This window comes from Convolutriloba macropyga, chromosome 7 (assembly GCF_964194025.1).
Source record: "Convolutriloba macropyga chromosome 7, txConMacr16.3, whole genome shotgun sequence".
NCBI classification, from domain to species: Eukaryota; Metazoa; Xenacoelomorpha; order Acoela; family Convolutidae; genus Convolutriloba; species Convolutriloba macropyga.
This window is the reverse complement of record NC_134474.1, coordinates 47,890,056-47,904,174: the sequence shown is the minus strand read 5'-3', so window position 1 is coordinate 47,904,174 and position 14,119 is coordinate 47,890,056. Positions and strand designations below refer to the sequence as shown.

Sequence of the window (14,119 nt, the reverse complement as noted above, 5' to 3'; positions counted from 1 at the left end):
CGTGATCTTGAAGTAGTGAAGAGTGCCCTAATGTCCCAGAGTTTTAGAGCAAAGCCACTTATAGAATGATGCAAGTCATGTGCAATCAAAAACAAACAGCGAAGTCACAAAACTCAATGCTAATGGAGTTTATTAATATTACACAACGTCACTCAAATAAAAGCAGCACACGGGCTAAATGGAAAGGCTAACAAAACGATCCAAGCCCGGTGAAGGAAAGGTGAACAAAAAACGTGAGATGAGAATAAATTCTCACTTCCCGAAACCAAAATATAGCCGGCAGATTTCCGGAAAATAGCCGCGATAGACGCTTGTGGCCTACCATGAATTGAAAAAACTAAAGAAATAAGATTAAAACTCATGACTCTATTACTCAGGAATTAGGGCATATAAGTTTAACACTACTTAGATGCACACTATTGACCTTTAATTTGTAAATTTTTATAAAATTTAAAGTTCCATAAGTGAGTTCAGAAGTCATTTTTTTGAGTGAGGTAAGTCACGCAATTGACCTAAAAGCAGAAAAGACGCCACGAACACAAATTTTAACTGCAAAGCAGTAGAAGTCACTGAAATGATTGAAAAAGTCAATTCCAAGAAGTCAGGTTAAGACTAAACAAAAATCTGTTAGACGGTAAAAAAATTAGAAGCGCAATAATAGCCGCCTGGAATTGCAGACGCGGCTACAAATAAATAAACGCACCCTAAATTACATTGGCATTGTTTTGCAAAGCATCGGAAATTATAGCTGGACAAAATAACAACAGGCCGCTGAGATGTTTATCCGCAGCAATATCTCTTATTTTAAAACATTTTAATCATAAGAAATTAAATATTTTTGATAAGCACTAAGCTATCAGTATCCCTGAAATTATAGGGAAACTGTGATAACCAATTTCAAGAAGAGAAGTCAGAAAACTCAAAAACTTAGTTTAAGCAATTTAGACCTCGGAAACGCTGATAATTAATTTGAACAGTAAAAGTAAAAAAAAATAGGCATCAACATCACGGTTGCTAAGTAAGTTTCAACACGAAAATCTTAGCCACAAAGTGAGATGGGCAAATCGAATCATAACCTCAAGATTGCTGGAAAGTAGCCGCGATTGAAACTCACAAACTCAATAGGGATTGGAACAGGAAAAGAGAAACACATTTTCGAGGCCTAACAATTTTTTTTAACTATTTCAATTTAATTTGTAGTCGGCCATGCTCCTGTTTCTACCAAGCAGATGCAGTGGATAGAATCAATACCAAAAAGCATTAGAGATTGTATCTACTAAGACTTCCAACAACAAAGTTTAAGTAGCGTGTATCTAAAATTTGCCTTTATAAAATCATCCCGTTTATATAATTGACTTTCTTTTTCGTTACTGACTCTGTCAATTCTAGATTGTTTTGTCGAGCAACTGCTTTTTAAAAGCACTGTGAGCAAAATGAGAAAAGAGTGCAACTAGCCTAGAGACATCAGAACGAATTGTTGTTGTAGCTGTCGCACAGAGCTGCAATTTGCACGTAATTTTGGCGGGATACAAGCGCTTGTTTCCGTTTTTAACTGGTACCCTAGTTGCAATTGTATCATTATAATAATAGATATATTAGTAGTAATGTGTGACTGCCTATCCACAACTTGCGTGTGGTGCGGCGACCTTTCTGCATCTAAGCCATGGTTGACAAGATGCAGTCCCTGGGTTAGGGAGAACAGGGGGCATCGTCAACATCATGGGAATGAGGCAAGGAAGGCGAATTATTCTGTGCAATGTGGCCGTGTAGGACCGATGGTATTAAGTTGAGCCATTTGGCTACCTCTATTCGTCTGTCCCACAGGTCTACCACTTTCAGGTCCGTGGTGTTCTTACTGCAGTTAAAATGTGATTTACGTCATGTGGTGCTATATCACATTTGGGACAGCGGTTATCAACGTTTTCACAGATCCTACTCAAGTAAGAGTTTAGCAGGGGACAGTATCCAGTTCTCAGTTGTGCTAATCGGATACGTGCAAATCGAGGCAGCGTTTGCTCTGCTGCTATCTTTGGTGGAGGTGTACCTAGTTGCTTGCTGTCTTTGTTCAACTGAGTATGGACCGTGCTTTGATGGATACTTTTGAGCGCATTTTTGTATTCCTTGCGAGTTAATAGCTCTTTACTGGTTGGGCGTTGTTTCACGCGGTCCCTATAAGTATCATTTAGTTTCGGTCTCATGGGATGAAAATGTCCGAGCAAATTCATGCAAAACGTTGAAAAGCTGTGAATCAATGTAAAGCGAAACAAAAATTATAACGCAGAAAAAAACATAGCAGGACAAGTCCTGAATTACAATACAACGAATTGACAAAAAATAATGTCTTGGCAATTGAACTATTTCTAGCAACATGAAAAGAAGACAGTCAACAAAGCTGTTGACCCTATATGGGCAAAAACTAACCAAAAACTCACATACCAAAAAAATAACATACCGGTCAGACTCGACAAATAACCGCCCCTGGTTACCATAACCCCGATAGGCATTAAAAAAGAAAATTGATTTTTGTAAAAAAAACAAGTGCGAAGTATATTGACGTCATTTTGTAGTAGTGCAAACTTCTGCTTCTTAGTGAGATGACACATGGGCTAGTATCAATACTAATAAGCAATGGATATTTTCGATGAGACTAAAACATCGTTTAAAGTAGCGTGCTTCCAAAATTGGGCTTTATTAATTTATCAAGTTTCCATTATTGACTTTCTGTTTCGATACTGACACTGTTGATTCTGTCATTTTATGTTTCCGAATTTTTTTCATGTAATCCATCTGCAAGACTTGAAAAGCTTCGTTGGCCAGTAATGATCGTTATACTCAGAAAAGGACAAAAATATTCAAAAATTTTTAGAACAATCGCAAATTTTAGAACAAAATCTTGCAAAAACTTGTGATAATAATATCTTCAGAACACCAAGTCATTGTCTCAAGATAGCATCTAGTATGCCTATTTCCAGCCTTAAACAGTTTCACTCGCTCATAAAGATCCATACACTTGGAACATGACAAATTTTCAAAATTTTTTAAATTAAAATTTATCAAAAAATTTCTAAATCTCGAGTCATTAAAATAATGATAACGATTCCATTAACTATAGAAACTAAGCAGCAGCTTATTATCAAATTTCGAAGGAGGCTTCTTGGCTCTTGAAGCTGGAACAACCTCAAAAAAATGACAATTTCAAAAAAAAGATTGTCGAAAATTTTTCAAAAAAGTGCTAAAAATCGTTAAATTTTAAAATGTTTAAAAACACTCTTGCAACCAGAAACTATACAATAACTTGTTATCCAACTCTAGAGGAGGTTCCTTGGCTCTTGAGGCTAGATCTACCTATAAAATCACAAAAATTGTCAAAAAAAATGAAAAATTGCAAGTTTTATAAAAAGAAATCGATAAAGTTGTGATATTAAAAAGTTGAAAACCATTCCATTACCACTAAAAACTATGCAGCCACATATTATAAAAAACCATAAGCAGGTTTTCTGAAACCTGAGGCTGAAAAATTTTGAATAATGACAAGAAATGTTAAAAAAATATTAAAAAATGCTGTTTTTTTCATGTAATCCATCTGCAAGACTTGAAAAGCTTCGTTGGCCAGTAATGATCGTCATACTCAGAAAAGGACAAAAATATTCAAAAATTTTTAGAACAATCGCAAATTTTAGAACAAAATCTTGCAAAAACTCGTGATAATAATATCTTCAGAACACCATGCCATTGTCTCAAGATACCATCTAGTATGCCTATTTCCAGCCTTAAACAGTTTCACTCGCTCATAAAGAACCATAAACTTGGAACATGATAAATTTTCAAAAACTTTTTTAATTAAAATTTATCAAAAGATTTCTAAGTCTCCAGTCATTAAAATAATGATAACGATTCCATTAACTATAGAAACTAAGCGGCAGCTTATTATCAAACTTCGAAGGAGGCTTCTTGTCTCTTGAAGCTGGAAAAACCTCACAAAAATGACAATTTCAAAAAAAAGATTGTCGAAAATTTTTCAAAAAAATGCTAAAAATCGTTAAATGTTAAAATGTTTAAAAACACTCTTGCAACTAGAAACTATACAATAACTTGTTATCAAACTCTAGAGGAGGTTCCTTGGCTCTTGAGGCTAGATCAACCTATAAAATCACAAAAATTGTTAAAAAAAATGAAAAATTGCAAGTTTTTTAAAAACAAATCGATAAAGTTGTGATATTAAAAAGTTGAAAACCATTCCATTACCACTAAAAACTATGCAGCCACATATTATCAAAACCATAAGCAGGTTTTCTGAAACCTGAGGCTGAAAAATTTTGAATAATGACAATAAATGTTAAAAAATTAAAATGCTATTTTTTCATGTAATCCATCTGCAAGACTTGAAAAGCTTCGTTGGCCAGTAATGATCGTCATACTCAGAAAAGGACAAAAATATTCAAAAATTTTTAGAACAATCGCAAATTTTAGAACAAAATCTTGCAAAAACTCGTGATAATAATATCTTCAGAACACCATGCCATTGTCTCAAGATACCATCTAGTATGCCTATTTCCAGCCTTAAACAGTTTCACTCGCTCATAAAGAACCATAAACTTGGAACATGATAATTTTTCAAAAATTTTTTAAATTAAAATTTATCAAAAAATTTCTAAATCTCAAGTCATTAAAATAATGATAACGATTCCATTAACTATAGAAACTAAGCAGCAGCTTATTATCAAACTTCGAAGGAGGCTTCTTGTCTCTTGAAGCTGGAAAAACCTCACAAAAATGACAATTTCAAAAAAAAGATTGTCGAAAATTTTTCAAAAAAAAGCTAAAAATCGTTAAATGTTAAAATGTTTAAAAACACTCTTGCAACTAGAAACTATACAATAACTTGTTATCAAACTCTAGAGGAGGTTCCTTGGCTCTTGAGGCTAGATCAACCTATAAAATCACAAAAATTGTTAAAAAAAATGAAAAATTGCAAGTTTTTTAAAAACAAATCGATAAAGTTGTGATATTAAAAAGTTGAAAACCATTCCATTACCACTAAAAACTATGCAGCCACATATTATCAAAACCATAAGCAGGTTTTCTGAAACCTGAGGCTGAAAAATTTTGAATAATGACAATAAATGTTAAAAAATTAAAAAAATGCTATTTTTTCATGTAATCCATCTGCAAGACTTGAAAAGCTTCGTTGGCCAGTAATGATCGTCATACTCAGAAAAGGACAAAAATATTCAAAAATTTTTAGAACAATCGCAAATTTTAGAACAAAATCTTGCAAAAACTCGTGATAATAATATCTTCAGAACACCATGCCATTGTCTCAAGATACCATCTAGTATGCCTATTTCCAGCCTTAAACAGTTTCACTCGCTCATAAAGAACCATAAACTTGGAACATGATAAATTTTCAAAAATTTTTTAAATTAAAATTTATCAAAAAATTTCTAAATCTCAAGTCATTAAAATAATGATAACGATTCCATTAACTATAGAAACTAAGCAGCAGCTTATTATCAAACTTCGAAGGAGGCTTCTTGGCTCTTGAAGCTGGAAAAACCTCAAAAAAATGACAATTTCAAAAAAAAGATTGTCGAAAATTTTTCAAAAAAATGCTAAAAATCGTTAAATGTTAAAATGTTTAAAAACACTCTTGCAACTAGAAACTATACAATAACTTGTTATCAAACTCTAGAGGAGGTTCCTTGGCTCTTGAGGCTAGATCAACCTATAAAATCAAAAAAATTGTCAAAAAAAATGAAAAATTGCAAGTTTTATAAAAACAAATCGATAAAGCTGTGATATTAAAAAGTTGAAAACCATTCCATTACCACTAAAAACTATGCAGCCACATATTACCAAAACCATAAGCAGGTTTTCTGAAACCTGAGGCTGAAAAACTTTGATTAATGACAATAAATGTTAAAAAAAATTAAAAAATGCTATTTTTATCATGTAATCCATCTGCAAGACTTGAAAAGCTTCGTTGGCCAGTAATGATCGTCATACTCAGAAAAGGACAAAAATATTCAAAAATTTTTAGAACAATTGCAAATTTTAGAACAAAACCATGCAAAAACTCGTGATAATAATATCTTCAGAACACTATGCCATTGTCTCAAGATACCATCTAGTATGCCTATTTCCAGCCTTAAACAGTTTCACTCGCTCATAAAGAACCATAAACTTGGAACATGATAAATTTTCAAAAATTTTTTAAATTAAAATTTATCAAAAAATTTCTAAATCTCGAGTCATTAAAATAATGATAACGATTCCATTAACTATAGAAACTAAGCAGCAGCTTATTATCAAACTTCGAAGGAGGCTTCTTGGCTCTTGAAGCTGGAAAAACCTCAAAAAAATGACAATTTCAAAAAAAAGATTGTCGAAAATTTTTCAAAAAAATGCTAAAAATCGTTAAATGTTAAAATGTTTAAAAACACTCTTGCAACTAGAAACTATACAATAACTTGTTATCAAACTCTAGAGGAGGTTCCTTGGCTCTTGAGGCTAGATCAACCTATAAAATCAAAAAAATTGTCAAAAAAAAAATGAAAAATTGCAAGTTTTATAAAAACAAATCGATAAAGTTGTGATATTAAAAAGTTGAAAACCATTCCATTACCACTAAAAACTATGCAGCCACATATTACCAAAACCATAAGCAGGTTTTCTGAAACCTGAGGCTGAAAAATTTTGATTAATGACAATAAATGTTAAAAAAAATTAAAAAATGCTATTTTTATCATGTAATCCATCTGCAAGACTTGAAAAGCTTCGTTGGCCAGTAATGATCGTCATACTCAGAAAAGGACAAAAATATTCAAAAATTTTTAGAACAATTGCAAATTTTAGAACAAAACCATGCAAAAACTCGTGATAATAATATCTTCAGAACACTATGCCATTGTCTCAAGATACCATCTAGTATGCCTATTTCCAGCCTTAAACAGTTTCACTCGCTCATAAAGAACCATAAACTTGGAACATGATAAATTTTCAAAAATTTTTTAAATTAAAATTTATCAAAAATTTCTAAATCTCGAGTCATTAAAATAATGATAACGATTCCATTAACTATAGAAACTAAGCAGCAGCTTATTATCAAACTTCGAAGGAGGCTTCTTGGCTCTTGAAGCTGGAAAAACCTCAAAAAAATGACAATTTCAAAAAAAAGATTGTCGAAAAATTTTCAAAAAAATGCTAAAAATCGTTAAATGTTAAAATGTTTAAAAACACTCTCGCAACTAGAAACTATACAATAACTTGTTATCAAACTCTAGAGGAGGTTCCTTGGCTCTTGACGCTAGATCAACCTATAAAATCACAAAAATTGTCAAAAAAAATTTGAAAAATTGCAAGTTTTATAAAAACAAATCGATAAAGTTGTGATATTAAAAAGTTGAAAACCATTCCATTATCACTAAAAACTAAGCAGCCACATATCAAAACCATAAAAAGGTTTTCTGAAACCTGAGGCTGAAAAATTTTGAATAATGACAATAAATGTTAAAAAAAATTAAAAAATGCTATTTTTATCATGTAATCCATCTGCAAGACTTGAAAAGCTTCGTTGGCCAGTAATGATCGTCATACTCAGAAAAGGACAAAAATATTCAAAAATTTTTAGAACAATTGCAAATTTTAGAACAAAACCATGCAAAAACTCGTGATAATAATATCTTCAGAACACCATGCCATTGTCTCAAGATACCATCTAGTATGCCTATTTCCAGCCTTAAACAGTTTCACTCGCTCAAAGATCCATAAACTTGGAACATGATAAATTTTCCAAAAATTTTTCAAAAATTTATCAAAAAATTTCTAAATCTCGAGTCATTAAAATAATGATAACGATTCCATTAACTATAGAAACTAAGCAGCAGCTTATTATCAAACTTCGAAGAAGGCTTCTTGGCTCTTGAAGCTGGAAAAACCTCAAAAATATGACAATTTCAAAAAAAAGATTGTCGAAAATTTTTCAAAAAAATGCTAAAAATCGTTAAATGTTAAAATGTTTAAAAACACTCTTGCAACTAGAAACTATACAATAACTTGTTATCAAACTCTAGAGGAGGTTCCTTGGCTCTTGAGGCTAGATCAACCTATAAAATCACAAAAATTGTCAAAAAAAATTTGAAAAATTGCAAGTTTTATAAAAACAAATCGATAAAGTTGTGATATTAAAAAGTTGAAAACCATTCCATTACCACTAAAAACTATGCAGCCACATATTATCAAAACCATAAGCAGGTTTTCTGAAACCTGAGGCCGAAAAATTTTGCATAATGACAATAAATGTTAAAAAAAATTAAAAAATGCTTTTTTATCATGTAATCCATCTGCAAGACTTGAAAAGCTTCGTTGGCCAGTAATGATCGTCATACTCAGAAAAGGACAAAAATATTCAAAAATTTTTAGAACAATCGCAAATTTTAGAACAAAATCTAGCAAAAACTCGTGATAATAATATCTTCAAAACACCATGCCATTGTCTCAAGATACCATCTAGTATGCCTATTTCCAGCCTTAAACAGTTTCACTCGCTCATAAAGAACCATAAACTTGGTACATAAATTTTCAAAAATTGTTTAAATTAAAATTTATCAAAAAATTTCTAAATCTCAAGTCATTAAAATAAAGATAACGATTCCATTAACTATAGAAACTAAGCAGCAACTTATTATCAAACTTCGAAGGAGGCTTCTTGGCTCTTGAAGCTGGAAAAACCTCAAAAATATGACAATTTCAAAAAAAAGATTGTCGAAAATTTTTCAAAAAAATGCTAAAAAATCGTTAAATAATAAAATGTTTAAAAACACTCTTGCAACTAGAAACTATACAATAACTTGTTATCAAACACTAGAGGAGGTTCCTTGGCTCTTGAGGCTAGATCAACCTATAAAATCACAAAAATTGTCAAAAAAAATGAAAAATTGCAAGTTTTATAAAAAGAAATCGATAAAGTTGTGATATTAAAAAGTTGAAAACCATTCCATTACCACTAAAAACTATGCAGCCACATATTAGCAAAACCATAAGCAGGTTTTCTGAAACCTGAGGCTGAAAAATTTTGAATAATGACAATAAATGTTAAAAAAAAATTATAAAAAATGCTATTTTTTTCAAAAAAATGATAAAATTCGTGATGTTAAAATCTTGAAAATTCCATTACGTCTTGAAACCATACAGTAACCTATCATCAAACCCTAGAGGAGGCTCCTTGGCTCTTGAGGCTGGATAAACCTATAAACCGATAAAAATTTTCAAAAACCTTGAAAAAATTTTTGTCGGTTTTATTACAACTAGAAACTGTGCCATTCTATTGCCACTAGAAACTGTGCAGTAACCTATTATCAAACCATAGAGTGGGTTCCTTGGCATCTAGGGTTGATGTAACTCAAAAATTTGAAAAACCTTTTACAAAAATGACAAAAATTTTCAAAAAGCTCAAAAATTGTGAAAATTTGTATAAATTTGCGTGTTTTTAGCGACCGGTTGTTCTTCTTCTTCAGTAACTGGCCATGGGGGGAGGTGCTGATGGGGGTGGCAACAGTCGGGTAGGGGGGCAACAGCGCGGTAGGGGGGGTGGGGGCAATAGTGGGGGGGTCTTCAACCTCTAAGAACCGCTCTTCACACCACAATTATAAGTCTCCAAAACAATTTGAGCTGAAACAGAGCTGAAAGGCTCTAAGAGCACTTAAAGCCCGCTGGGCGCTACTTGTTTATCCCGTTTTGAGGACGAAAAGTCGAAAGCGTCAGACGAAAAATCGGTCAAGCGAAAAATGGCATAAAAAAAGACCGACAGGACTAATATAATTGCTACAAACTTCGTTTGAGAGCAATTAATAAACTTATCCGGCTGAAAAGATAGGGGTGGCTGTTAATCAAGCAACCAACATCGACTATTATTCGATTAAGAGTGAGCATACATTTTGGTATGTTTCAGATGAATATGTAAACTGCAGCCAATTAAGTTTATGTTTAGAATTCTCATTTAGAGAAGAACTTCGATCACGCACAACTCAAAGTCAAGGACCTTGAAGTAAAACAGTCGAAAAGTCAGAGAGGGTCACGTTCACAGTCTGCATAAAACAGACATACGACTACAATATTTGTTCCGACCCCTCTTGAGGGGGATGAACTATATACTCAACTGGGTTTTTTTGTTCAGACAATTTTGACCGATCGATATATTCATCGTAGATCGTCGTGAGTGGTATCATTAAAAAGCCCTTTTCAGCGTAGAATCTGGAATTTAAAAGATTTTTTATAATTTTGATTTTTACACAGAGTTATCGAGGTTTCAAGTTTTGCGAAAAGTAGACGGAAATCCGTTGTTTTTATTCATATTTTCCGGATTTTTTGACCAAATTTTCGTCATTTTTGCTAACATAAGTAAATATTTATAACAACAATGTTGTTGGGTTTACTTTTCAGTATACTGGAGGCTTGCCGATTGGTTTTATCCGAGTCTTTTGGTTATCGTGGTTTAAATTTTTGTGAACATTAGACCGATTTGCGTTATTTTTATTCAAATTTTCGGGAATTTTTTTCCCTAAAATTTCGTCAATTTTGCTAAAACATGTAAAAATTGTTAACAATAACACTCTTGATTTTATTTTTAGAGACAAAAAGTCTTGTTGATTTTTTTGATTTAATTTTTTTAGCTAAAATTTTGGCTAAATATTTCAAAATTCAGCCTTTTTCATCAAAAATTGCCCAAAAAAAGCTTCGTTAGTCCATTTTGATAAAATTTGCCGAAAGTACACACTCAAAAACAACTAACACAATCTTTTCAAACTACAAAACGGAACTAATCTTGCTTTCACTTGCATTGAGAGTAGTCGGGAATTAAAATTTTGCCGTTTTTGCTAACTTTACTCAATGGTTATCAAAAAAACAGCAAATATTTTTGATCTTTCAACTAACAAATTACCTAGATATAGAACATTCAAAAGCATTGGGTGTTCTTAATGAACGAACAGCCATAGCAAGGCTGATTTTGGTCCAATCTTGGACTGTTATAATCCAAAAATAATTCAGATTGTAATCAGTCGGTCTTTTTAAAAAATTCGATCTTTTTTATGTTAAATAAAGAGCAGAACAATTCAAATCGAAGCTTACTGTTGGCTTCTTAAGCAGTTCCCAATTAAGGTATCTAATTTATTTACACGAAAGATTATGGTCAGTTTGACTTTTTAAAATGTTTGATTTTTAATAAATAATGGCTTATTGAACCTTGCCACATTTTTCTTTTAATTTGGTCAACTTGTAGCTTAGTGTCAGCAAAGAAAGACAGCTTCTTCTTCCTCATCTTTCTACTGAATTAAATCCTAATCTTATTTGCGGTTTTACGCGTTAATTTATGGTTTTCTGGCGTTGATACTACTAGAATTCAATTTTGTCACATTATTGACAGTTCATATATAACATTATTGGTGTTCAAAACAAGACACAATTGAACAAATAAAAGTCTTTAATGGCATAATTTATGGATTAAATGGCTTCGACACCCCTCTCTCGAAGAATTTAATAGAATTTTCCACATTTGTCTTTAACTGTAGATAAAACTATGTCTTTTTAATCGTATGATATTTCCTGGAAAATGACAGGTCTCATTGCCTTTTTATGGAGGAAAAAATGAGTCAATATTATGGTTGGAGTAGATAGCTGATGGTTTTTATGACATTGAAAACAATTGTGTTCAAATATAAAAAGATTTTCTAACTTCGCATTTGTTCTTTTTTGTTAGTTTGTTACCTAGTCTTGTTAATTACAGGTCACATATGACATTATTGTCCTCGGGGGAAGGTGTAAGCGTACAAAAAATTAATGTTTTCGAAGTGTACAAAATTTAAGGCTTCGCAAAAAAAGTAAACTAAATTTTGATTTTGTCTATATTTGACGTTTTTTTGTAGACGTAAGACATATTCTAAATAATTACAGGTCTCAAGGGCTTCCTCGGGACGATCAAATGGACCTATTTAATTATTTCTGTTTGTAGCTAATGGCCTTCATGGGTTTAAAATTAATTGTTTTGGAAAAATACACAAGTATTACTTAATTTTGCTCCTTTTTTGTCTACTTGATTCCTATCATCATTGATAAGAGGTCGCATACGACATTATTAACGTTCGGTTCGAGGAAGGCTCAATTGCACATATTTTGTGGGGCAAAATCTGACTTTACGGCTTCGACAGCATTTTCTCGCAAATTTCAATTGGATTTTTGTTTGTACTCTATTTGTTGTTCTTTTTGTAACCGCATAAAAAATTGATTAATAACAGGTCTTAGTGCCCTCCTATAGAAGCGTATGTGATCATAAACATGTTGGACGTTTTCAGTTGCTATCTAATGGTTTTCATTACTTGGAATTTAATTGTTTTTAAAAATATAAGCCAATTTTTTTTGCTGTTTTTTTTTGTTCTTTTCTGTCTAATTGTTACCGAGCCTTATTATGGAGCGATCTCACATCTTTTCTAGTGAAGTACAAGTTATTTGGTTTAGTTTCATTTTTACGCTATTTTGCCTTGTTAATATATTTTTTAAAAAAATGGGCACAAAGTTTTGGATGTAATTAATGTTTGTTGTTATTGTTGTTTGATTTTGTTGTTCTTCTTGACTTGTTTTCTTAATAATGGCTAATCTCATCAATCTAATGCGGCATTTTTTACTCCACTGAGTTATTTGCGTTGCAGGCGATCTTTTTGTTCATACACATTTCTTTTTGAGAAATACTGTTCCTCATTTGGTAGACATTTATGCCAAAATGTGGATTAGCGGGGTCGGAACTTTATGTGCGAACGCACATTACCAAGCCTCCTTGTTGTACCTAAGTTCGTTCGAGAAATGAAAGAAATAATGATGTACCAAATGCATATGAATAACAAAAAGCTAACTGCCCTCAGACCTCGGGAGCCGCTTGATAGTACCACAATCAAGATTACTGACGCGATGGGGCAAAATTTAGAGAAAACCCGCTTTGATCAACTTTCCAAGCAACCTCAATGTACGCTGCACTTCGGGAACCAGTAAAGCTCTCCAAAATAGCACCTCTACTTTTTCCTAGAGCTTCATTTATCCCATTTTTTAAGCAAAAAGTCAAACAAAAATCTTTTTGATGGCAATTAATGTCGTTGAATGATACAAACTATATTTGAAAAAAATAGGCATACCCAACCATACCTCTTGAATGTAGAGAATAGAAATTTAGTGCTGATACCTATAACAATTAGACTTGAACACAAACATTCAAAGTCATTAATGCGCGGGCTTTAGCGAGTACTCCCATCTCTTCTTAAAGTTTTTATTGCTCATTTCAAAAAATGAGAAGCTGATCGAGTCTCAACATCACAAACAAGAACGAATTATTGCAAATTATGCAAAAGAAAACAAAACTGCCACAATTTCAAGATTGGATAGAAATTTTTGGAAATGAATAAAATAGACAAATAGGTGGAAAGCAATTATGGGTAAATATACTAAACCCAACCCCCCCCCCCCCCGGCAGAACTGAATTGGTTTGAAATGAGTGCGTCGGTAGGTACGAGATAACCTTCAAATAAAATTTCGTAACCGAAACTTACTTTTGCTTTTCTTGACAACAGAGAAGATCTCGTTGAAATTCCTCATCACGCAGTTGGATGCAAGTGTAAAACAATTAGGACAAGAATAATACAAAGAATCCAGGCGGAGACTTAAGATAACAACAGGTTTGCTCAAATATGACAGTTCTCAATCACGTATACGTAGCATACACACAAAGAATATAGAGAAAGATACAATAGAACAGAGAATGCTACTAGAAGATTCACTCAAACAAATTGAACAGGACATTGCAATATTAGCTCTTCAACCTTCATTTTGGAACTCCATTGAGCAAAGTAGCAATAGCAAACGAAGGCAGAAACTTTGCAAGACACACGAACATACTGTACGTACATACTCTAACCAATGCATAGGCAAAGTTTGGGATATAGAGTAAATTTCGGAGGTTCAGCTTAGACAAAGCGAAAGAGAGGGGAGGCAGGGGAAGCAAAAGCATAGTTTATAGGAAGTCTGCGGGAAGTGGGATATGGATAGTTAAATGAACTACAATCCCAATACCAATAACTTT

The 14,119-nt window shown here is 32.5% G+C and overlaps 1 protein-coding gene across 1 annotated transcript in view; it reads right to left on the bottom strand.

Annotated features, from left to right (window-relative positions):
- Nucleotides 1-14,119, bottom strand: part of LOC142342924 (uncharacterized) — a 126,124-nt gene that overhangs the window by 70,818 nt on the left and 41,187 nt on the right. The window lies entirely within an intron of this gene.